This window comes from Martes martes (genome assembly GCF_963455335.1).
Source record: "Martes martes genome assembly, chromosome: 2".
Classification (NCBI taxonomy): Eukaryota; Metazoa; Chordata; class Mammalia; order Carnivora; family Mustelidae; genus Martes; species Martes martes.
In genome coordinates, this window is record NC_137889.1 from 24453330 (window position 1) to 24476775 (window position 23446).

General features: G+C 37.0%; 1 pseudogene across 1 annotated transcript; it reads left to right on the forward strand.

The window, feature by feature from the left end:
* Positions 1-22456: 22456 nt before the first annotated feature.
* LOC308338229 (nascent polypeptide-associated complex subunit alpha-like) lies at positions 22457-22989 on the forward strand (annotated as a pseudogene). Its single transcript has one exon. The product of its transcript is annotated as a nascent polypeptide-associated complex subunit alpha-like (transcript).
* Positions 22990-23446: the final 457 nt, after the last annotated feature.

Sequence of the window (23446 nt, forward strand, 5' to 3'; positions counted from 1 at the left end):
GGGCTCTTGCCTCCCGTTATTAATGAGATGGGCACTTGGATCACCTTTAGTAGCTTTCATCTGTCTCTTCTCTTCCAGTTGGGTCCAAGCAGAATGGACAATGTTTTGGATCCCCATAAATCTTAGAAGCTCTTCTTAAGCACCAGTGTGGGTCCTTATTTAAGGCTGCTGTAAATTCCTTGTGGGCTAGGATATGTAACCCACATGTTTCAGGAGACTTTGTCTCCTGAAACACTTTGTGCCCTGTTCACTGTAGGTACTTGGTTTATTCAACTGAGTAATAGTAGCTTACACATGCTGAAAGCTTACTATACGCCGACCACTGTTCTAAAGGCTTGATTATGCCACTTTATAGATGAGGACACACAGGCTCAGAGAAGTTAAGTAACTTCCTCAAGATCATCAAGTTAGTAAATGACACAGCCCACATTATAAAATTAGGCAGCCTGGCTTCAGAGTGCAGACCATGAGATAGGGCCTTCAAAGAACAAAATAAAATTACAGATAGCAAAAAAACACTTGAAAAGTACTTTCCATTTAGTCTTTTTAAAAAATGAATTCTTAGTAAAAAATTATTTAATGAGTGGTTGGAAGAGGCCTTGAGAGACCATTTAGTCAGGTTATTTTCAAAATGGATCTTTTGGACCTCCTCAGGAGTTATGGTATGCGTGTGTGTGTGTGTGTGTGTGTGTGTGTGTGTGTATGTAGGGGGTCCATTACAAAACTGAGAGGAGAATGGGGTGCTTTGGGCTCTGATCTTATTTTAATCAGGTCTACATAGTACATTCCTGTGTGTGATTCCAACTGAAGAAAAGACTAAAGGAAGTATTTAAAAACTCAACAGAACAACACCCAAATTACTTAAGAGTGATTGGAATTCTAGTTGTTTAATGACTTTTTAAGGTGAATATTTTAATTATTCATTCTAAGTATACAAAGAGATTGAAAAGCACTGTGTTGCTTCTTTAATAGCTATGTAACTAAAAAATTTAAAAAAAATTAGGTTGGATCCTTTTCCTAGGAAGTTAATAGGCAATCTACCCAATTGTCAGTAGCATAGAAATACAATGTGCAGAAAGTGTTTTCAAAGGAAGGCAGTTAAGATGCCAGATATTAGCAGGGAAGGTGTGTTTTGTGGTGGCTACAAATTACAGTTCTGCTTTATCTTCCATACCTTAAATGCTTAAGCCATAAAAATCAGCTTATGTCCTTGCTAGTTCCTTCAGCTTCCATAGATCAGAACTTATATTCACATATTTTCTTTGCATCCATGACCACTTCAAGGTTCTTCTCCCTTCACGTGCTTTGCCTGGTGTTATTTGGACCCCTTCAATAGAAAACCCATAACTTTTGGTGCATTATATTTACCACTTCTGTTTCTGTAATGTGGTTGAATGTAATATGGGGATAATGACCATCTTTTTAGATCTTGAATTCATAGGCTCATAACAAATAAAAGTCATACCTTCAAGGTCAAATGAATAGTTGCCTAGATGCCTTGAGAGAATTATAAGGCAAAGTGTAGAAAAAAAAGAGGCACTGTTTAATAGCTGGATAGGTTTAGTTTCAGAACAGACAAGATTTCAGAACAGATTTTTTGTTTTACTTCAAGAGGCTGAAAAGATGAAAAGGATAGAGAGCAAATTACTTAAAGATTAGAAACAAGATAAGCATCAACAAACAAGATATGAATATACACTATTCTCAGTAATAGCTGAGCCCCAAAGTTCTGTAATATTCACTTAATTTATGTTAATTGCAAATCATCACAAAATAGGTTTGACAGCTTTATTTCACCTTTAAATTTTCAGTTCAAATCCACTTGTGCATGGGAAAATAAATTAGACATAGATTGTTGCCTCTGCCCTGGGATTTTTTTTTTTTTTTTTTAGATTTATTTATTTACATACTTGAGAGAGAGTGAGCTGGATAGGAGCATGGGTGGTGGAGGGGGAGAGGCAGAGGGAGCAGACTCCCAGCTAAGCAGGGAGCCCAACTCAGGCCTTGATTCGAGGACCATAAGATCATGACCTGAGTCAAAGACAGATGCTTACCCCACTGAGACACCCTGCTGCCCCTCTGCTCTGGGATTGAAAGAAATGCTTAAATAAGCACCTAACCAATTAAAGAGAGTTATTCGTAGAAGAATGAGCTCTGAGAGATATTTGAATAAGTATTTTTTAAAGCTTTATGTTCTAATAATTTTATAGCTGTTTAATTTGACACTTGTATATATGTGTTTATACTAAATTTCAGCAAATTATGATAAGCAATACATTAATAGTTTCAGGCTGTAGGAACCATTCTTCATCCATCCCAAGAGTTGATTGTTCAATAAATAACACTGGGAGTGTGGGTTGGGGTTGATACATTAAAACCATCAAGAACAAGAGAATAATTATGAACATGATTTTTTCATTGCTCTGGAAGACTGAGTCCAAATTTTTGGTTGAAAGCAAAAGGTAAACACAGATAGAATTGGTTAAAATGATATTTTTCAAAGTTGGCCAATTTTTTCTTTAAGAAAGAAAAACTTTGTTTTATGAATAGGATTATCCGAATGGATTTTACCTTTATGGCAGTATATGGTTTGTCTGGAAATTGAGTTATGACTGAAGGTAGACACAACCATTTTGCAACTTTCAAATTAGCCAGCATCAGATAATGATTAGTAATTGAGCAAGAAAGGTCATTCCTATGTCTGTCTCGTTTCGTGATGCACTAATTTTCCAGCCATCTGTTCTTGGGAATATTTATGTGGAGGAAATGAAGAACTATGAGATTTATGTAGAAACTTTAGAATCCATCCAGAGCTCATCCATAAGCTTCAGAGTACATCAGACAGACATCAGATACCCCAGGATGAAGACAGACCAGAAACACCCCAGAAGGAAGTGTTCCAGACAGTACATCTCCTCTTAATACCCAACTGTGTTCTTATGTATCTAATCTTTGACAATTTCGTTCTATAGGGAATAGTTAATTATCATAAATTAACTGGTGGAATCACACTATTAATGATAATCCAGCTAGAATTCTAATCCTAGATGAAAACCCAGCCAATTTAGAGAATAGAAACTCTCCTAAATGCTAAAACATGATGAAGGATGAAGTAAAGAATTCCTATTTTCCCAAGGGCCAGAAAAACAGGAAAAGGCAAGTTCAGACAACTGAAACTTCTTCTGGAGCTAATTTTTGTTCATTATCTCGTGTTTTATGATCAGCAGTTCGGACTGGGGGTTGACAAAACACCACTTACCCAAAAACATTTGGCTATGTCAGCTGAAACAGAGGTTGCTTGAGAAATTTTGGATTTTGGTATGCTTTGAATCAACATTTGGCCAATGTTGAAATGCCAGGAGGGAACGCAGCTGTTAGCGAGGCCAGTTTTGCTGGTGCTTCCGGCAAGCTCATAAGCTGTGTTTTTATGACAGGGCCTGGGTTTAATTTTCTTGGGTTGACAAAATCTGACTGTCTCTGGCAGAGCAATCTGTCCATTTGACACATTTTGGCCTCAGCAGAATATGAAGAACAGGTAATGTAGCAAGGGAATTGGCAGTTTTAGAATGCTTCAGTAAGAACTGATTTTACATCAAAACGTGCAGCATTTTGGGGAAGAGGATCTGAAGGCCCATTATTTTATACTTGATCAGAGAACATACTTGGTGTTTAAGGTGAGTTCTCAGCTCCCACTAATTCACATGTTGGTGGTAAAGGGGTCTGGGAACACAGAGAAAAATGAGTCAGGGTTCTTCACAAATACCGTACATCAAACCTAGCAGTTCTCTATTAATCTCAGTCATTTCTTCACTCTGCAAATCTGAGAAGTCACATGGCTTCAAGAAAGAGTATTGTCAGCCTTTACAAAGGGACCATTACTTATGAATTTATCTTAAAAGTGTTTTGCCGAAGAGTATGCAAGTAAATAAAATACAAATTGAGAGTAGATTGTTTTTAGTTTTGGAAATGAATTTGAAGATTCAGCATTCCTATTTGTTCTGATTCCTTTTTTCAGTGTCTAGATTCTGTTGAGTTATGCAAGAAGACGTATGATTCTCATTCTCATAATGAGCCCAAGAAAAATGCATCATTCGAACAAGTGACACTAGACTGTAGGGGTTTATTAGCTTTGAACTAGCATGACTGTGCGAGAGATGATTAAAAGAAATTGTGTTCACCAACACCTCGAGATTTGAAATGAAAACTGAAACAAGAACAAACCTGTTCTCATTTCCTGTTGCCTCTAGTAAAATTTTCTAAGTGTTTTTGTATATGTGATATCAAAATGTAAATTATTCATGCCTAGTGTCCCTTTCCATATGATTTACTGTTTTGACTCTCAAAATTTCATGTCACAGGCAAGTTTCCTTTTCTGACATCTGTACAATGAAATATTAAAAATAGCCAGTTGATTTAATTGTAGATTTTTTATCTACATTATCATCCCCAAATGTCAGAGGAGTGTGCCCTTTGGTTAAATACCAAGGCAGCTCTTATTGTGATGAGGATTGTAGTGGGGAGGAAGGGTAAACTGGATGTGCTCTTGAATGTGGGTTGAGAAGTTATCAGACTGTCTCCCACTGACGTTAGACTCATTTCAGCTTATTCCTTCTCTGGGATTTCAGTTGGAGGGATTTGAATACACAGCTTAATTTAAAGATTATTCCTGTTGTTTAAAAGCTCCAGGAATAGGTTAATCATTAGAAGATTTCAGACACAATTCATAATCCACCTCATTCTTTTTCCTTCCCCCAGATGTTTATTTGATTTTCTTTTTTTTTTTTTAAGTTTTTATTTTAATTCCAGTTAGTTAACATACAGTGTTGTATTAGCTTTAGGTGTCCAGGATAGTGATTTAACACTTCAGTGCATCTCCTGGTGCTACTCACGACAAGGGCACTCCTTAGTCCCCATCACCTTTTTCACCCATCCCTCTACCCAGCTCCCTCTAATCACCATCAGTTTGCTCTCTGTCGTGAAGAGTCTGTTTTTTGATTTGTCTCTCTTTCTTTTTCCCCTTTGCTCTTTTGTTTTATTAAATTCCACTGTGAGTGAAATTATATGGAATTTGTCTTCCTTGATGGACTTACCTCACTTGTTATTATATTCTGTAGTTCCATCCATGTCATTGCAAATGGCAAGATTTCACTCTTTTTAATGGCTGAATAATATTCCATTTTATATATACACCACATCTTTTTTATCCAATCAGTGGATACTTAGGCTGCTTCCATATCTTAGATATTGTAGATATTGCCAAAATTAACATAGGGGGGCTTATATCCCTTTGAATTAGTGTTTTTATGTTTTGGGGGGGAATATCTAGTATGCGGTTGCTGGAACAAAGGGTATTTCTATTTTTAACTTTTTGAGGAAACTTCATACTGTTTTCCACAGTGGCTATACCAGTTTGCATTCCCACCAACAGTGCATCAGTGTTCTTTTTCCTCCACATCCTCACCCAATACCTGTTATTTCTTGTGTTGTTGAGGGTCTCTATTACGTTGAGGTATGTTCACTCTAAACTTGCTTTGTTGAAGGTTTTTTTTTTATCATGAATGGATGTTGTATTTTGTCAGGTGCTTTTTTTTTTGCATGTATTGAAAAGACCATATGGTTCTTATCCTTTCTTTTATTGATGTGATGCATCATGTTGATTGATTTGCAGATATTGAACCACCCTGGCAACCCAGGAATAAATCTCACTTGATTGTGGTGAATGATTTTTTAAAATGTATTTTGGATTCAGTTTGAATATTTTGTTGAGGGTTTTTGCATCTGTATTCATCAGGGGTAATTTTGTTTTTAAATCACTCCCTAGGTATACTGAAAAGCATAGTGCTATGAACTGGGGTCTTGGACAGAGATGTTTCAGAAAAGATGCTCTATTTGTCCTTTGTAACCAAGAGTTTCCAAGTGCTAAGTGACCTATCAATAGAATAGCCTCATAAACTCCTAGTTAAGAACAGATTAAAGACTCTTTTTTTTCTAGAAAGGACAAAAGTGCTACCAAACCCAGGAGGCTTCTTAAGAATCATGGGGATTGGGGTGCCTGGGTGGCTCAGTCGTTAAGCATCTGCCTCAGTCGTTAAGCGTCTGCCTTCAGCTCAGGTCATGATCCCAGGGTCCTGGAATCGAGCCCTACATCGGGCTTTCTGCTCCATGGGAAGCCTGCTTCTCCTTCTCCCATTCCCCTGCTTGTGTTCCCTTTCTCACTGTGCCTCTCTGTGTCAAATAAATAAATAAAATCTTAAAAAAAAAAAGGTATCATGGGGATTATGAGGTTGGATGGGCCTTGGAAATGATCCTTGTATTCAGTTGATAAACCAGAGGCCCAGAGAGGTGGAATAAATCACCTGGGATTAAACAGATAAATTGTGGAAGAGATCCTTTTTTCTCAGCCCAGTGCTCTTAAGAAATTTCAAGGTGGGTGGTGTGGGGCTGTGGAGCAAAAGTGAAGTACACTAGTTGAAGTAGGCAGAAAACATGCAGATGTGATGTCAGAGGCCATCTCTGTTGACCCACATCTCAAACTAGACCACATGCAAATCTGATAAACTGGTGTGTGTTCATGCACACGTGTCTGTGTGTTTATTTTTTAAAAATGCTTCTAATGGCATACACCTAGGAATTTCCTTTTGAGCTGTTATGAATCAATTAATTACTTTCTTTTGGGAACCTGTTTCAAATTTCTTAATCTTATGCAAGTTATAATATGGAAGACTCCTGAATTTTCTCCTGAGATCAGCCAGTCGTACCAATCTGAGAAAGCTAGCTTACAATAAAATTGTGTTGCTTTCAGTGATTATGACTAAAGGCTCAAAAATCGTCCTTTCCCAAGCTTCTTTGAAATTTGGAAAGGAACATCCAACTCACTAGTCTGGTCTCTGGTTCTTTGGTCGCCTTTTTTGGCTATAGAATATTTTTATTTTCTCTTCAACTTTTTCTTGAAGAACTCCTCAAAGTCCCCTGAAAGCAGCTCAAAGTTCTTACCAATGGATCTGGGCACAGTGAGTGGTAGATTCCAGCCTACTTTCTGCCAGACAGACAGGGAGACTTGGAGGAATCAAGGGAGGAAACTGAGGAAGTGTCCATGTGGGGAAAGGTGGCTGGCTCTTACAACCGTGTGTTGAACATACTTGGTTCTTTTGGAACGTTCTGGTTAGAGGTTCAAGTATCAGATCCCTGAGTGGTGACCAAAATTGGTCTTCTGGCTGTGTCAGAGATTCTGTAAGCCATCTAGTATCCTATAATAAAACAATTTTTGTTTGTGTTAATCTGCTCAGGCTGCCATAACAAAACCATAGAGGTGGCTTGAGGAACAGGAATCTATTTGCTCATAGTTCCAAAGCCTAGAAGCCCAAGATCAACAGGGACAGATCAAACTGTCCCCCAACAGGGACAGTTTCTTGTGAGAACTCTTTCTGGTTTGCAGTTGACTGACTTCTTGCTGTACCCTCACATGGCAGAGAGGGAACAAGCTGTCTGGTGTCTCTTCTTAGAAGGACAGTCCTATTGGATCAGGACCCTGCTCTCATGATCTTATTTCTATAAAGGCCTGTCTCCAAATATGGTCACATTTGGGGTTAGCATGTCAACATATGAATTTAGGGGGCATACAATTCAGTCCATAGTGCAATTTAATCTATCAGAATGGATTCTGATTTTGGCAGTGAAGAACCTTGACCAAAATACATGGGATAAATTTCTGTTTTGAAACTTGAATTTAGAAGAACCAGATGCTACTTTTTACCACATTTACCACATACTAATCTTTTTACCACATTTGATCTTGAATCTTTACTATTAATGTTAAATCTACTAGATATCCCTCAACAGTAAGTATGCAAACAAAACAGAAGCTGAAGACTCCTATTTCTCTCTTTTTTTTTTCTCTTAATGTATTATTTCAAAATTTTAATAAAACTTCTTGGGGTACAACCCACATACAATAAAACTAAAATACACTAGTTTTAAAAATATAGTATAAGAAGTTTGACTAATGTATATTTACATGGAACCACTATCACGTATTAGATGTAGAACATTTCCATCACTACAAAACATTTCCTTATATCCTTTCCCAATGAAAAGTAAGTTTATAAATTTAAGGTATAGATTGGACCATAACCCAACCCAGACAATCCCTGATCTAATTTCACTATAGTTTTAGTTTTCTAGAACTTCACATAAATGTAATCTTATAGTATGAAACTTTTATCCTGGCTTCTTTCACTTAAATATTTTTGAGGCTCATCCATATTGTGGAATGTATAAGTAATCCTCTTCTGTTTTTTTGTTTTGTTGTGTTTTTTTGAGAAGCATTACATTGTTGGCCATAACTTGTTTATCTGCTGACCTATTGATGGATATTTGAGCTGTTTCTAGTTTGGGGCCATCATAAATGAAACAGCTGTGATTATTCAAATGTAAGTCTTTTTGTAGATATAAGTTTTAATTTCTCTTGTATAAATACCTACGAGTGGAATTGGGTCATACTGTAAGTTTATGTATAACTTTATAAGAAACTGCAAATGTTCTCCAGAGTGGTTGTACCCTCTTACCTTCCCAGCAGCAAAATTAAGAGATAGAGATCCATGTCTTCACTGATGCCTGCTATTCTTCTAGCCAGTCGTGTGGGCACATAGTGATCTCAGTACACTTTGTGTTTTCTTTGTGGCTAATGTTGATGCACTTAAGATCTACTTATTTCATATTTCCTGCAGTTCCATATCCAATCAAAAATCCTTCTCTTTCATTTTTAGTCTATATTTTTCCTTTATTCTGGCTTTAGTGTGTCTTAGGTGATGCCCATTTTCTTTCATATGTGTCCGTGATTATGTGTGAGTCTTGCATTTAATAACCTTTTGAATTGAAGCTTATTAAAAAGATCCTCAGTATGACACCCTGACTTATGGAGGTACCTCCTTGTTTTCTTTCTCATGGTGTAGGTTATATTAAAACCCAGAATTCCTTGCCATGTAGAATCATCTTAGAAGCTGTTGCTTTTTCTACTATTTTGAAATTTGCCTTGTAAATTTATAAACTCAAGGTACAAACCCATACTTTTAATTCTTTCAATTATTTCTTTATAAATTCAACAACAACAAAAAAACCAACCTGCTGTTTACTTATTCTGTGCTAGGCATCTTTCTAGGCAAAAGTGATCCAACAATGAACAAAGCAAACATATAGTGTTGGGGAAGATTCTAGATGCCATATAGCCTAGATATTTTCTATTAGGGTTTTCTGCATGTTTGTTTTCTTGTGTTTTTGTTTTTTCAATTTAATTAACTAGTGCTGGATTGCTTGAACATATTTATTGAGCACTTACATATGCAAGACACCGCAGGGAAACAAAAGGAATGAATAAATTCAATGGATTTTTGGTCTTACATGGGGAATAGTTACTAGTTGAGTAAAAATGACATAATAGGAATGTCACTAGGTGCTAGGAATACCCTTCTCAGGAAAATAGGATATGGTCCTGGTCTTTTTCTAGGTGTGGCAAGGGGAGGCAGACATTACTCATTACTCAGACATGGACTATAACAAGAAGATCCAGTATGATAGATGGCATGTGTTGTTCATGGAAGACCTTGCAGAGGAAGTAAAATCTGAGACAATTGAACCTAAGAAGGAATCAACCATATAAAAGGAGAGAACATTGAGGCCCTCATTCAGAGGGAGCATGACATGTTTGAGAAGCTGATAAAGGCCACTGTGGCTGGAGTTGGAGAAAAAAAGCACACAAACGTTAGTTTTGCTCTTCAGTGCACTGCAGTCCGGCTTTTGCCTGTGATTATCTACTGCTGTTGCTCCTGCCAAGTTCAACAATGACCTTCTAGCTGTGAAATCTAATGGGTGCTTTTCATTCTTCATACTACTTAGACTCTTTCCATCACTTACTACTCCCTCCAATATGAAGATTTCGCCTTGATTTTAGGATTCCACAACTAATGATGCCCTTCTCCATGACACCTTCTCAGTCTACTCTTCTGTAGAAGAGAGATGAGCCTCCCCAGATTTTGGCTGTTGTCAGTATTTTTGGTGCTCCACCTGTCCCCATTTAGTCATGCGTGATGTCATGATATGTGATGTCTGTCCAACAGGAAAACACTGCACTCTGCTTCGGTAATTGCAGTGGCTGAAATGGGTCTCCAAAATTTTAGAAGTAATTGTATATCCAAGTTTCTGTTAGGTATAATTTTTTGCTCTATTTTATGTTTTTAACCTAAGTAGACCTTGCTAATCAAATCTCTCTTCTCATTGTTGGCTTACAATGTAGCCAGGCACTGTGTTAGATACTATGGAACAAGACTACAGTTTTCTGCTGTAATTGTGCTTCTTGCCCACAGACCCTCTTTTCCTGGACATATTTCCTGAACCTTGATAATTTGCTAAGTACCCTCATTATGAGGCATTATTGTACCATGTGCTTTCCTCTTACATAACACTGTTCTGTTCCATCTTCTTTTAGAAACACCAATATGCCATAGTCTCAGAATACAGGTCGGCAAAAGAAAAGGAGGTGTGGTAATGGCATGATCACATCACAGTATATCACAGGTTGGGTGTTTTTCTGCCTTATGTACTGAAAATTGATCTAGGGGTCAGGCACATAAACATTCAGGCTTTTCTAACATAGGCATGGGTGGGCAGCAGGTAGGGGAAGTTGAAAATTCTAGAGGGGATATTCACATGGAGAGGGCAGCAGTGGGGAAGAACTGTGAACTCAGAGGGGAACACAGAGGGATGGGGAAATGATGCCTGAAACTCACTCCCCTCCCTCCATTTGAGGTCCTGTCCCTTGATGAATCCAACCAGAAGCCAGAAGGCAAAGAAAAATTTTGATTTAGTCTATATGGATCCATTTTCCAAGGCATAGGGGAGGATAGAGACTGGTGAAGAATGGATCTGAAATCACTAACGGGAAGAACATGCACATACATATTATATAGATGCTATAATATGTCTAAGCTATCAAGTTCCTTAAAATCCATTGTACAGTATAATGTGCAGTATAATTCAGCTTACTTTGATAGGCCAGTAGTCCAGATTTCTATTAATGGCTATTACTAATTGCTAAAATCAGTTATTAAGATTGATTAATCTAATTCCCTTTAGATTTAAGAGAATGGTTAAATATCTGTCTTCAGTTGTTTAATGCTAAGGCTGCCTAAAGGTAGAACACTTGGCTCTTTGAATATATTAGTTCTGTATTCCTTTGGTCCTGGATAAGAGAACGGCACATTCTGGAAGCTGTTCTGAGTGAAGAAGTTACCAAGTGAAATGTTCTAATGCTAAATCAAGAGACTCCCTAATATAGCTTCCCCTGATATATAAAAAGCTTGGAAGTCATCACAATAGAGGAATAATGTTAGCAAAGAAATGGAAACTCAAGTAATCAAAAGAAAGTTCAAGAAATCAAAAATATAGTAACAGAAATGAAGAATGCCTTTGATGGGCTTATCGATAAATAAAACTCACCTGAGGAAAAAATTAGTGAGCTGAATACATGTCAGTGAAAGCATTCTCAACTGAAATGCAAAGAGAATAATAATAATAATAATAATAATAAACCAGAACATTCAAGAATTGTGGGACAACTGCAAAAGATATAACATATGTTAATTAGATTATCAGAGGGAGAAAAAAGAAGAGAGCAGAAGAAATATTTAATGATGGCTGAGAATTTCCCCAAATTAGAGATATCAAATCACAAATCTGGTTAGCTCAGAGAACACCCAGAAGGATAAATATAAAAACAAGCCTATCCCTAGAATTATCATTCAAATTGCAGGAAACAAAGAGAAAATCTTATAAGAAACCCAGATCCTGAGGGTATTTATGGCCAAAAGACATGCTCTGAAACAAACATGATAAGTAGTTCTTTAGGAAGAGGAAAAATGAGGGTCAGAAACTTGGATCTACATTAAGAAAGGAAGAGGATTGGGTTATAGTCCTTAAAATAATAATAACACTGTATCCAGGTGATTATAGCATATGGTTAAGTGAAATAAATGGTAGAGTATTAGTCTGCTATAAATAAATGCCACCTATTGGGTGGTTTAAACAGCAAACATGTATTTCTCACAGTTCTGGGGGCTGGGAAGTTTAAGAGAAGGGTGGTGGCCCATTGACTTGGTGAAGGTCCTCTTCCTGGAGTCTAGATGGCTGTTTTCTTTCTGTGTCTTCACATGGCTGAGAGAGAGAACGTGCTCCGCTTTTTCCTTTCTTTTCCCATCATAAAATCATACCCCACCCTCATGATTCCTTCAAAATGTAATTACCACCCAAAAGCCCTATCTCCAAATACTATCACATTGGAGGTGAGGGGTTCAACATATGAATTTGTGCAAGGGGTTTGGGGGTGGGTACACAATTCAGTCAATGGCAGATAGCAGTGTCATAAGGGATACAAGGGAACCATTAGAAATACTCTGTTATAAGGTACTTGAAATGGTATAGTGTTATTTGAAGATAAAACTGGCTTAATTAAAAATGTACGTTATAATAAGAAATCCATGAGCATTAAAAAAAAGGTATAATTGATATTCTGGGAGAGTTGGTAAAATACTATCATGTAAAATGCTCAATTAAAATGAGAGAAGACAAAATAAAGAGGGTAAGCAAAAAGGAACAAAACACAAATGCAGGGAATAGAGTAGTTACAAACAGCTTTGTTATTAGTCCAATTATATCAGTAATTACTTCAAATCTGAATGGTCTAACTACAGTGATAAAAAGACAGATTATCAGAACAGATAAAAAATATCAACTATATGTTGCCTATTTGAATCCCATTTAAATATAAAACTCAGGTGAAAACTAAAAACAAGCAGAATGTTGTACAATGCCAGCACTTAATGCTATGTGTATGGCAGAATTATAAGAAACAGTCAGAAGCACCTGGATGGCTCTGTCAGATAAGCATCAGACTCTTTTTTTCCTTTTTTAGTATTTATTTATTTATTTGACAGAGAGGGAGAGAGATCACAAGTAGGCAGAGAGGCAGGCAGGGGCGGGGCGGGGGGAGGGGGAAGCAGGCTCCCTGCTGAGCAGAGAGCCAAATGCGGGACTCAGATCCCAGGACCCTGAGATCATGACCTGAGCTGAAGGCAGAGGCTTTACCCACTGAGCCACCCAGGCGCCCAAGCATCAGACTCTTGGTTTCAGCTCAGGTCATGATCTCAGGGTAGTGAGATTGAGTCCTGCACAGGGCCCTGCACTCATCAGGGAGTCTGCTTGAGATTCTATTCCTCCCACACCCCTCCACTCCTTCACTCTTACTCTCTCTCAAATAAATAAATCTTTTTTTTTTTTTTTTAAGAAGAAATGGAGTCAGATTTACATGCTGTTCCTTTTATAATTGGAAAATCTAGAGAATCAGCATTCACCAAAAATTTTTTTTTTTTTTTTCCATTCACCAAAATTCTGTCGGTGAGGAAATAGAATAATTGCCAGTTTTAACATTAATTAAGTCTTAGGGATGGTAATTTCATTACTGCACATAAAAAGCAAACATCAAAATACGTCAGAGTAATTCTTCAGAGTTATCCACAATTCATGTTCAGTGATATTTTAGATCACATTTGTCTTGAAGAATAAAAGAAAGCTAATGTGATGAGCAAAGGGAATAAAATCCTAAATAGGTTGACTATATAATTTCCTCCTCCCTTTGCTCTTTTAAACCTGCTATGTTAGTTGTGAGGCCCTCTCCTTTGAAATTAGTGACTTCCTTTAGATATCAAAAGTAAATTCAGTCTATATGATAAGGAATCACAAAGACATTTATTCTGACTCTTCGAGAAGTATGGTTGGGGAACATTCTAACAGCTGACATGATGTTCTTTCTTATGACACTCCTCTGATTATCATTTTGAAGTGCCACCCACAGATTACTCTTCTCTTTGTCTTGTCAAGAAATGATGTTGAAAATATGAAAGGTTGCTAAGTGCTTTTGTGGAAATAACAAGGCAAAAATACACTATTTAAAAAATTTCCATGCCAAAAAACAAGAGTACATCATGTCATGTCTCTCCATTTATATTCTTACAATGCACATCTTGTTAAAATGTACTGAATTGAAAGGACTCCTTCTTTTAGAGGAAGTAGCACACATACTTTGTACCTTGACTTTAATACACACGTAATTTCCTTCAAATAACATTTTAAGAATTTAAAATATTTTTATATGCCAGACTGAATTTTGGAAAACTGTTTAATCAGGCTGTAAGCACATTGAGTTTTTAAGCACAGCTTGAAATTTAGGAGGTTAACTACTTTGTAGCTCTTTATAAATTTCTCATAAAGATGAGAGCCTTGGGACGCCTGGGTGGCTCAGTGGGTTAAATCCTCTGCCTTTGGCTCAGGTCATGATCCCAGGGTCCTGGGATCGAGCCCTGGCATGGGGCTCTCTGCTCAGCGGGGAGCCTGCTTCCTCCTCTCTCTCTCTCTGCCTGCTTCTCTGCCTACTTGTAATCTCTGTCTGCCAAATAAATAAATGAAATCTTAAAAAAAAAAATGAGAGCCTTGTATGTTCCAAAAGAACACTAAAGAACATTTCAGGTATATAACATACTTTGTGATTTTCTGTACATGTATTGTTAATACAAAAAGATTCAGAAGACATTCCTGAATCCTTGTGCTCTGTAAGTAAAGGAGTATGATTGCACCAAGAAATTCAGCCTGTCTTACTGCAGACATCCTTATTCCCAGAGTAGGGATAATGTATGGAATAGTTTCCTTACCCATCTGACAGAACTATTTGGTGATGAAATAAGCATATATATACATTGTATTTTATAGACATAATAAATATATTCATTCTCTATATATATTTATATCTTTTATATATGTAGATAAATGTCTTCTATTATTGAAGTAATTCTTATTGCTGTAGTGCCTTAATTCTAGCCTTTTTAGTGTGTTGTTGACCAAGTACTTCTAGGTAAATACAGCTTGGTTTGCAGAAAGTCCAACAATAACCTGATAAATTTCTCTTTGCTTCCCTCTTCCGGGGAAAATATAAATAAACACGGAAGTTAGAATTCTGCATAGTACTATTTATTTTATGTGTCCACCAGTAGGTTTCCATAGGCAGTTTCATTTCATTTCATTTCATTTCATTTCTGGGATAAGTGACTTACATCTACACTATAAACTTTTCTAGGGTCTCAAGGGCCAAAACCGTTATATGAAAATGGTATGTTATTCAACTGATTATTTTATGAGAGAACAGCATCTGTAAATTTACAAACACTGACAAAGGTTAAAAGCAAGTGAGAAGGGTGCTGCAAGCTTATAGCTAATCATGGTTTGTACCAATAGGGAATTGGCAGTCTCAGCTGAGGTTGTGCTGAAACTAAAGATTGCTGACTCTACTGCTTAGTTTTCTGCTGGAGGCATGAACATTTTTTTTAAGATTTTATTTATTTGTTTTACAGAGAGAGATCATAAGTAGGCAGAGAGGCAGGCAGAGAGAGAGGGGGAAGCAGGCTCCCTGCTGAGCAGAGAGCCCGATGTGGGGCTCGATCCCAGGGCCCCGGGATCATGACCCGAGCCAAAGGCAGAGGCTTAACCCACTGAGCCACCCAGGTGCCCTATGAATATTTTATTTTTAAGACAAGTAACTATCTCACATAACTCTTTATCTTGGCTATTTGTTTAATCAATACTTTATGAAACTGTGCCACTGTCTTTACTTACTATGGTTCTACGTGGTATTAATAGGAGAGTGCTCTTTATCATTCCAGACAAGTAAAACCAAAGTCTTGAGTATTTAATATTGTATTTGGCTTTGAAAAGTAAACCACCAAAACAAGATAAGTCTGGGACATCTTATAGTACCAGAAAGTAAAGAAGTACTCAAAAAAAGAGAAGGAAAAATAAAACAAAACAAAACAAAGCAAAAGAATGCAGACATGTCATAGAGACACAGGAGCCAATCTGAAAGAGCTCTCAATTGGCAAAGCTGGAAAAATTTAAAAGACAAAATAGATAATGTATTGAATCATAACCCAAAATATAAATATATGTGTCTACACTGATATTAAAGTGATTAAGAATAAGTAAATGAGGGAGAAGTTATAGAAGAATTCTGAATAATATATGTAGCTATTTCACTTTACGGAAGGTACAGCTTCAATCTCCCAAATCCATTCCCCACTCTCCATGGGCTGGTCTTAGTGACTCAATTCTGTAGACTAGAGTAGGGAACACACACATACACACACACACACAGCCAGGTTGGGAAAACCCAGCATAAACTACCTTAAACCAGTGAAGAAAATTTACATCTGCAGTGATGTTATGTGGAAATCATGTATTCCTGACAGAATGTGTCAATAAAAGTATTTCATCCCTGTAATTTCTCCAAATCTATAAACCAGCCTAATCACGTGAAAGGCATTAGGCAAACCCAGACTGGGGGTTTTCTGTGGAATAGCTGGCCAGTATATCTCAAGATTCTCCAGGTCATGAAGAAGAAGTTAAGGCTAGGAACTGTCACAGATGAGAGGGAATGTGGGAGACATGGCAATTAAATGTGTTGTGATGCTCTCAATTTGGTACTAGAATAGAAAGATAACATTGACGCAAAAACTGGAGTTTAGTTAATTATAATCTGCAATGGATTGAATGATTACCCACTCAAAATATATGTCCCTGTCCTAATACCTGGAATTTGTGAGTGTTACCTTACTTGGAAAAAATATCTTTGCAGGTATAATTAAGGATCTCCAGATAAGATCATTCTAGACTATCTGGGTGAGTTAAATCCAATGACATGTTCCTTACAAGATAAGCACAGAGATGAGAAGGTGGCAATGTGATGATGGAGGTGGAAATTAGAGCCGCAAATCAAGAAATTCTACCAACCACGACAAGCTGGTAGAGGCAAAGAATGAAATCTCCCTCAAAGTCTTCAGAGAAAGTGTGGCCCTGGGAGTATCTTGTTTTTATTCTCTGGCCTCCAGAACTGTGGGAGAATAGGTGTGAGTTGTTTTAAGCTACAGGTTTATGATAGTTTATTACAGCAGCCATAGGAAACTAATATATGTACCAGCGTCAGTTTCTTGTTTTGAATCATGTACTGTGGCAATGTAGAATGTTAATAAGGGAAACTAGATGAGGCGTAGATAGGAACTCTCTGTACTGTCTTTGCAACTTTTCTGTAAATCTAAAATTACTCCAAGATAAAAAGTTTATTAAAAGAACCCTCATAGTTCAACTCAAAGAGTTCAACTCAAATAGTTCAACTTCTCCTTTGTTAGGAGTTAGACTTGATATTTCTTTGAATAATATGACTACTGTGCCATTAAATATCTTACAAATAAAACCAAACATTTCTAGAAAAGAAATCTTTCAAATGGGAAACATGGGTTTGGCCAATGTCATGTTATATTTGCATATTTGGATTTCATTGTGCTTCAGAGCTAGGGTAATTTTTATCTAGTTTGTAGTTAATTAAGTTGAGTCGTTGTAACCAGTGCTACAAATGATGTTTAAATAAGTATTACTTGACCTTCAGTAGACTACATTTACTCTATCCTCTTTCCTTATTCATTGATAACCAGTCAGGATTTAACTAGAGATCCAAATCAATTCGCTTTTCTTATGTCTTCCTTCCAACTAAAAACACTTCACTCAAATTTGCAAGGAGAGCAAAACCCATTGTGCAAGTTTCTTTAATTTAATTTAAAAAATGTGAAAATTGGGGTTGGGGGGAGGTAGGAAAAGAAAAAATGAAAAGATGGGATTGGGAGGGAGACAAACTTTAAAAGACTCAATCTCAAAAAACAGACTGAGGGTTGCTGGGGGGAGGGGGGACGGGAGAGGGTGGTGGGGAAATGGACACTGGGGAGGGTATGTGCTATGATGAGTGCTGTGAAATGTGTAAACCTGGCGATTCACAGACCTGTATCCCTGGGGATAAAAATACATTATATGTTTATTAAAATAAAAAAATTTAAAAAAAATGTGAAAATTGTCATTCTGATCACCTTACACTGCTCAGACCAAAGAAGAACCATTTGGGCATCATCAACCAGCCTGAGAAATGTCCTGTAAAGTTAAGATTTTTCTTTAAATATATGAATGGCTCCGGGCAGAATTTGAGGATTATTGCTGTATTTCATAAGGAAGTGATGACTTAAGGAAGGTGTGGCTAACAGTCCCTCAAGAAAGTCAACCATTCGGTTTCTCTGTGAGTGAAACTTAATGAACTAAAAAGTTAAAGGGGTGAGTTAAATACCTAGAAACAAGTGCTTAATACTCAGGAAAAAAAGAGAATCAATTTTTTGACAGCATATTTGTAACTATAAAGCACCACAGTAACTATAAATACACCACTTTCGGCTGTATTGGAATTATCATTCGTACTTCATTGATTCCTTCATTGAAACCTCTGTGGACTCATGCTCTGAGCTCCACTTACTGCTTCAATCACAGTAAATTGTGAAATTCTATACAGTGAATGCAACATAACATTTTTTTAAAGAAAGGATTTGGGTGCCTTAAGTAATTAATTCATATCTAATAAAAATGACCAGATATAGTTATAGCAAAATTTTTGCCAAAATTGTATAATACAAAACTAAAACATTCAAGGCTATAAGTTTTTAGAATAATAAATAGGCTTTTTAATTTAGTAATTATAAAGCAATGATTTTATGGGAGAAAACCTAATAAATAACACCATGATTCATGCTTGAACTGTTTTTTTAAAGTTTTCTTAGTTCAGAAAACTCAAACTAAGCCCTTTTAAGGATGCGTCTCCTTGATTTATTATTTGTGAGAATACTAATTTTTAAATCTATAGACTGTCTGATTATTATATAGGTGTATTTGGCCAGAGTACTCTTGCTCCAGTTTCAAAGCATTGTGATCTGAGAATATGCAGGGAATAATCTCAGTCTTTTGGTATCGGTTGAGCCCTGATTTGTGACCCAGTATGTGGTCTATTCTGGAGAAGGCCAGAGTACTCTTATTTCCAAATAAAAACCCCTATTTATGCTTTAAGAGAACAAAAGACTCTCAGAAACAAACAAAACACTCTAAAGTGTTTGAGGCCGATAGGGGAAAAAAAAATAAGCCAAATCTGTTATTTTAATTGTTAACCTTTGAAATGTATATAGTAAACCTATGGCTAAGAAAAAAGTTCTCCCATGAAATATTATGAAATTAAATAAAACATACTGGTGATATACCTCTCCTAGTGGTCACACTCAGAGGGCTTACTTACTGTTAATCAGTGACATTTATTGAGTTTACCCACTATTCTCTGAGATCTTCTAGTGGGACCTGAGAGTGGCTTAGAGAGAGAGTATATCACATTTTCACCTCCAGGGTATCTAAATTCTTCTCTTTTTTCCTTTCCCTCCTCTCCCCTCCTCTTGCCTCCCCTTCCTTTCTTTTCTTTTCTTCCCCCCTCCCTCCCTTTCTTTCCCTCCCTTCTCCCTTTCCCCTCCCTTATCTTCCCTCCCCCCACCTCCCTCCCTTCCTTCCTTCCTCCCTTCCTTCCTTTTTATTATTTATATTTTTGTTACAGGTGCTATTACTTATGTAATGCTCATTATAATGTCCTCATAATCTTCCCAGAAATTGAGACCAGGCTTTCTCAACTTCAGTGCTAATGATGTTCTGGGCCAGATAATTTTTTGTTATGGAGGAATGCCTTATGCATTGTAGGGTGAGGCCATGTGATGGTTAATTTTACATGCCAACTCAGCTGGGCCTTGGCACCCATATATTCACATGTTCTAGATATTTCTATGAATGTGTTTTCCTGTGTGCGAATAACATTTGAATTGGTGGATTTTGAATAAAACACACTGGGATTGGGTCTCATCCAATCAGGTAAAGGCCTCAACAGAGTAAATACTGACCTCTCCCAAACAAGAAAGGATTTGGACTTGAATTGTAACTTTTCCCTGAGTCTCCAACCTGCCAGCCTACCCCATCATATTTTGGATTTACCAAGCCTCCAAAGTTTTGTGAGTCAATTCCTTTAAATAAATCTCACTTTCTCTCCCCCTCTTTTTATCTCTCTTTCTCCATCTCTCTCTCTCTCTCTCTCTCTCTAATTCATTCTATTTCCCTAGAGAACCCTGAAAAATCCAGAATTTGGTACTGAGAAATGGAGTGCTGCTATAACAAATAACCAAAATTATAGAAGTGGTTTTGGATCTAGGTGATAGGCAGAAGCTAGCAGACTTTTGGAGTGCATGTTAGCAAGAGTCTAGATCGCATTCAAGAAGTTGTTGATAGAAATGTAGACATTAAAGATGTTTCTAGTGAGATCTCAGATGGAAATGAGGAACATGTTATTAAACGTTGGAGGAAAGTGGCAAAGGATTTAGCTGAATTGTGTTCTAGTGTTATGTGGAAGGTAGAATTTGTGAATGGACATTTAGCTGAGGAGATTTTTAAGTAAAACATTTGAAAATGTTTTTGAACGTTATTGAACGTTATGACCTAATGGATCTGATTTGAATGGAATGATTTGATTCAGACCCCTGGTCCCTTTTTCTTTCTTATTTCTGCCTTTTGGAATGAGAATATCTGTCTTAGCTTGTCCACCATTATATTTTGGAAGTCTATTACTTGTCTGTTTTCACAGAATCATAACTGGAGAGAAAGTTCTGCCTCAGGATGAATCATATCTTGAGTCACATCCCACTTCATTTGCATGATATTAGATGAGATTTGGAACTTAGAGTTGATGCTAGAATGGGTTAAGAATTTGGGACTGTTTGGGGTGCCTGGGTGGCTCAGTGGGTTAAAGCCTCTGCCTTCGGCTCAGGTCATGGTGCCAGGGTCCTGGGATCGAGCCCCGCATGGGACTCTCTGCTTAGCAGGGAGCCTGCTTCCTTCTCTCTCTCTGACTGCTTCTCTGCTTACTTGTGATCTCTGTCTGTCAAATAAATAAATAAAATCTTAAAAAAAAAAGAATTTGGGACTGTTTGTGGGGAGGAGAGCAGGAAAGAATTAGTTCAAACTTAAATGACCATCAACTTAATATAGATTGCTATTTGCAGAAGTAGTTATATACAAACCTAATGGTAATCATATATAAAAAACCACTAATAAACATGCAAAGGATAAAGAGAAAGAAATCCAAATACATCACTAAAGAAAATCAACAAAACAAGAAAGGGAGTAACAGAAAAAAGAATCAGAGAAAAATCTTGAGAAACAAGCACAAAGGAAGTAATAAAATGGCAATAAGTACATATTTATCAATAGCTACTGTGAATGTAAATGGGCTAAATGCTCCAATCAAAATACATAGGTTGTCAGAATGGGTAAGAAACCAGACTTATCTATATGTTGCCTCTAGAGATACATTTGAGACCTAAAGACATCTGCAGATTGAATGCAAGGGGATGGAGAAATATATATTGTACAAATAGATAAGAAAGTCAGAGTAGCAAACAAAATCCAAAAAACCAAAACTCTGAAAAGACCACAAATAATGGAGATTAAATAATATGCTACTAAGCAATGAATGGTCAGCCAGGAAATATTAGAAAAAAAAGTTCATGGAAGCAAATGAAAATGAAAACACAGTGGTCCAAAGCTTTAGGATGGAAAAAAAGTGGCCCTAAGAGAGAAGTATATAGCAATACAGGCCTACTTCAAGAAACAAGAAGAATCTTGATTAAACAACCTAACCTTACACCTAAAGAAGCTAGAAAAAGAATGACAGACAAAGCCTAAAGCCAGAAGAGAGAAGGAAATAACACAGACTACAGCAGAAATAAATGCTATTGAAACTAAAGAAATAAAAAAGAGAACAGATCAATGAAACCAGTAGTTGATATTTTGAAAAAAAATAATAAAATTGATAAACCTCTACCGAAAGTTATCAAAAAGAAAACATAAGGGACCCAAATAAATAAAATCACGAATTAGGAGAAATACAAAAAATTATAAGAGATTATTATGAAAAGCTATATGCCAACAAATTGGACAACCTTAAAGAAATAGATAAATTCCTAGAAACATTAATGTACCAAAACTAAAATAGAAAGAAATAGAAAACTTGAACAGACCAATAACCAGTAGTAATAGAAGATCTCCCAACAAAAGTCCAGGGCCAGTTGGCTTCACAGACAAATTTTACCAAACATTTAAAAAAGAGTTAAAACCTTCTCTTCTCAAACTATTCTAAAAAAATAGAAAAAGGAGGAAAACTTCAAATTTCATTCCAGGAGATCAGCAATACCCTACAAAATACTAACAAACCAAACCCAACAATACATTAAAAAAATCATTCACTGCAATCAAGAGGGATTTATAATTGGGTTTCAACAGTGGTTCAATATTCACAAATCAATCAATGTGATAATCACATTAATAAAAGAAAGGATAATCCCTCTGCAACAAGCCTGGCTACACTCTCACTTCCTCCCTTTCTGTTGCCATCTTGGTTTCATGTTTTCTGTGCACAATGCCAGCTGAACCCACAGAAATCACCCCTGGTAAAAATCAGGATTTACCATAGCCCCAGACTGAGACTGGGTCTGGAATAGAATCCAGTGCTGATGAATCAAAACTTGAGGAACAAGATTCCACACTGGCAACTGCTGGCAGCAGCAGCTGAAATTGGTAAAGAGCCAGTCAGTAAAGCAAAACAGAACTGGAGTGAAAAGAAGTTATGGAAATGGGTCTATGACAGCTTAAAGGAGTCACTAGAGTCACTCTCCGGAAGTCCAAGAATATTCCACCACAAAACCAGATGTCTGCAAGAGCCCAGAGGAAGCCAAGATCAAGGATTTGTCTCAGCGGGCACAACTAGCTGCTGATGAGAAATTCAAAGTTGAAGGTGAAGCTGTCTCAAACATGCAGGAGAACACACAGACTCCAACTGTACTGGAGGAGAATGAGGAGGAAGAGGTTGAGGAAACGTCTGCAGAGGTTAAGGACAGAGAACTGGTCATGTCACAAGCAGAAGTGTCAGAAGCAAAGGTATCTGAGTCCTGAAGAACACCAGGGATGACCTTGTAAATGTTATTATAGAATTGACAGTGGGGCACCTGGGTGGCTCAGTGGGTTAAGCCGCTGCCTTTGGCTCAGGTCATGATCTCAGGGTCCTGGGATCGAGTCCCGCATCGGGCTCTCTGCTCAGCAGGGAGCCTGCTTCCCTCTCTCTCTCTGCCTGCCTCTCTGCCTACTTGTGATCTCTCTCTGTCAAATAAATAAATAAAATCTTAAAAAAAAAAAAAAGAATTGACAGTGTATCCATCTGAAAATAAGGATCATTTTTTTTTTTTTTGGTGTTTCAAAAGAATAATTGCAGTTTGGTTTGAAATCTTAATTGTTTCTACATTAATAAAGTTATGTCTTCTTATAGGATGAAAAATGAATTGATCAACAGAGAGATAGATAAGATAAGAACCATATGATCATTTCAATAGATGCAGAAAAAGCATTTGGCAAA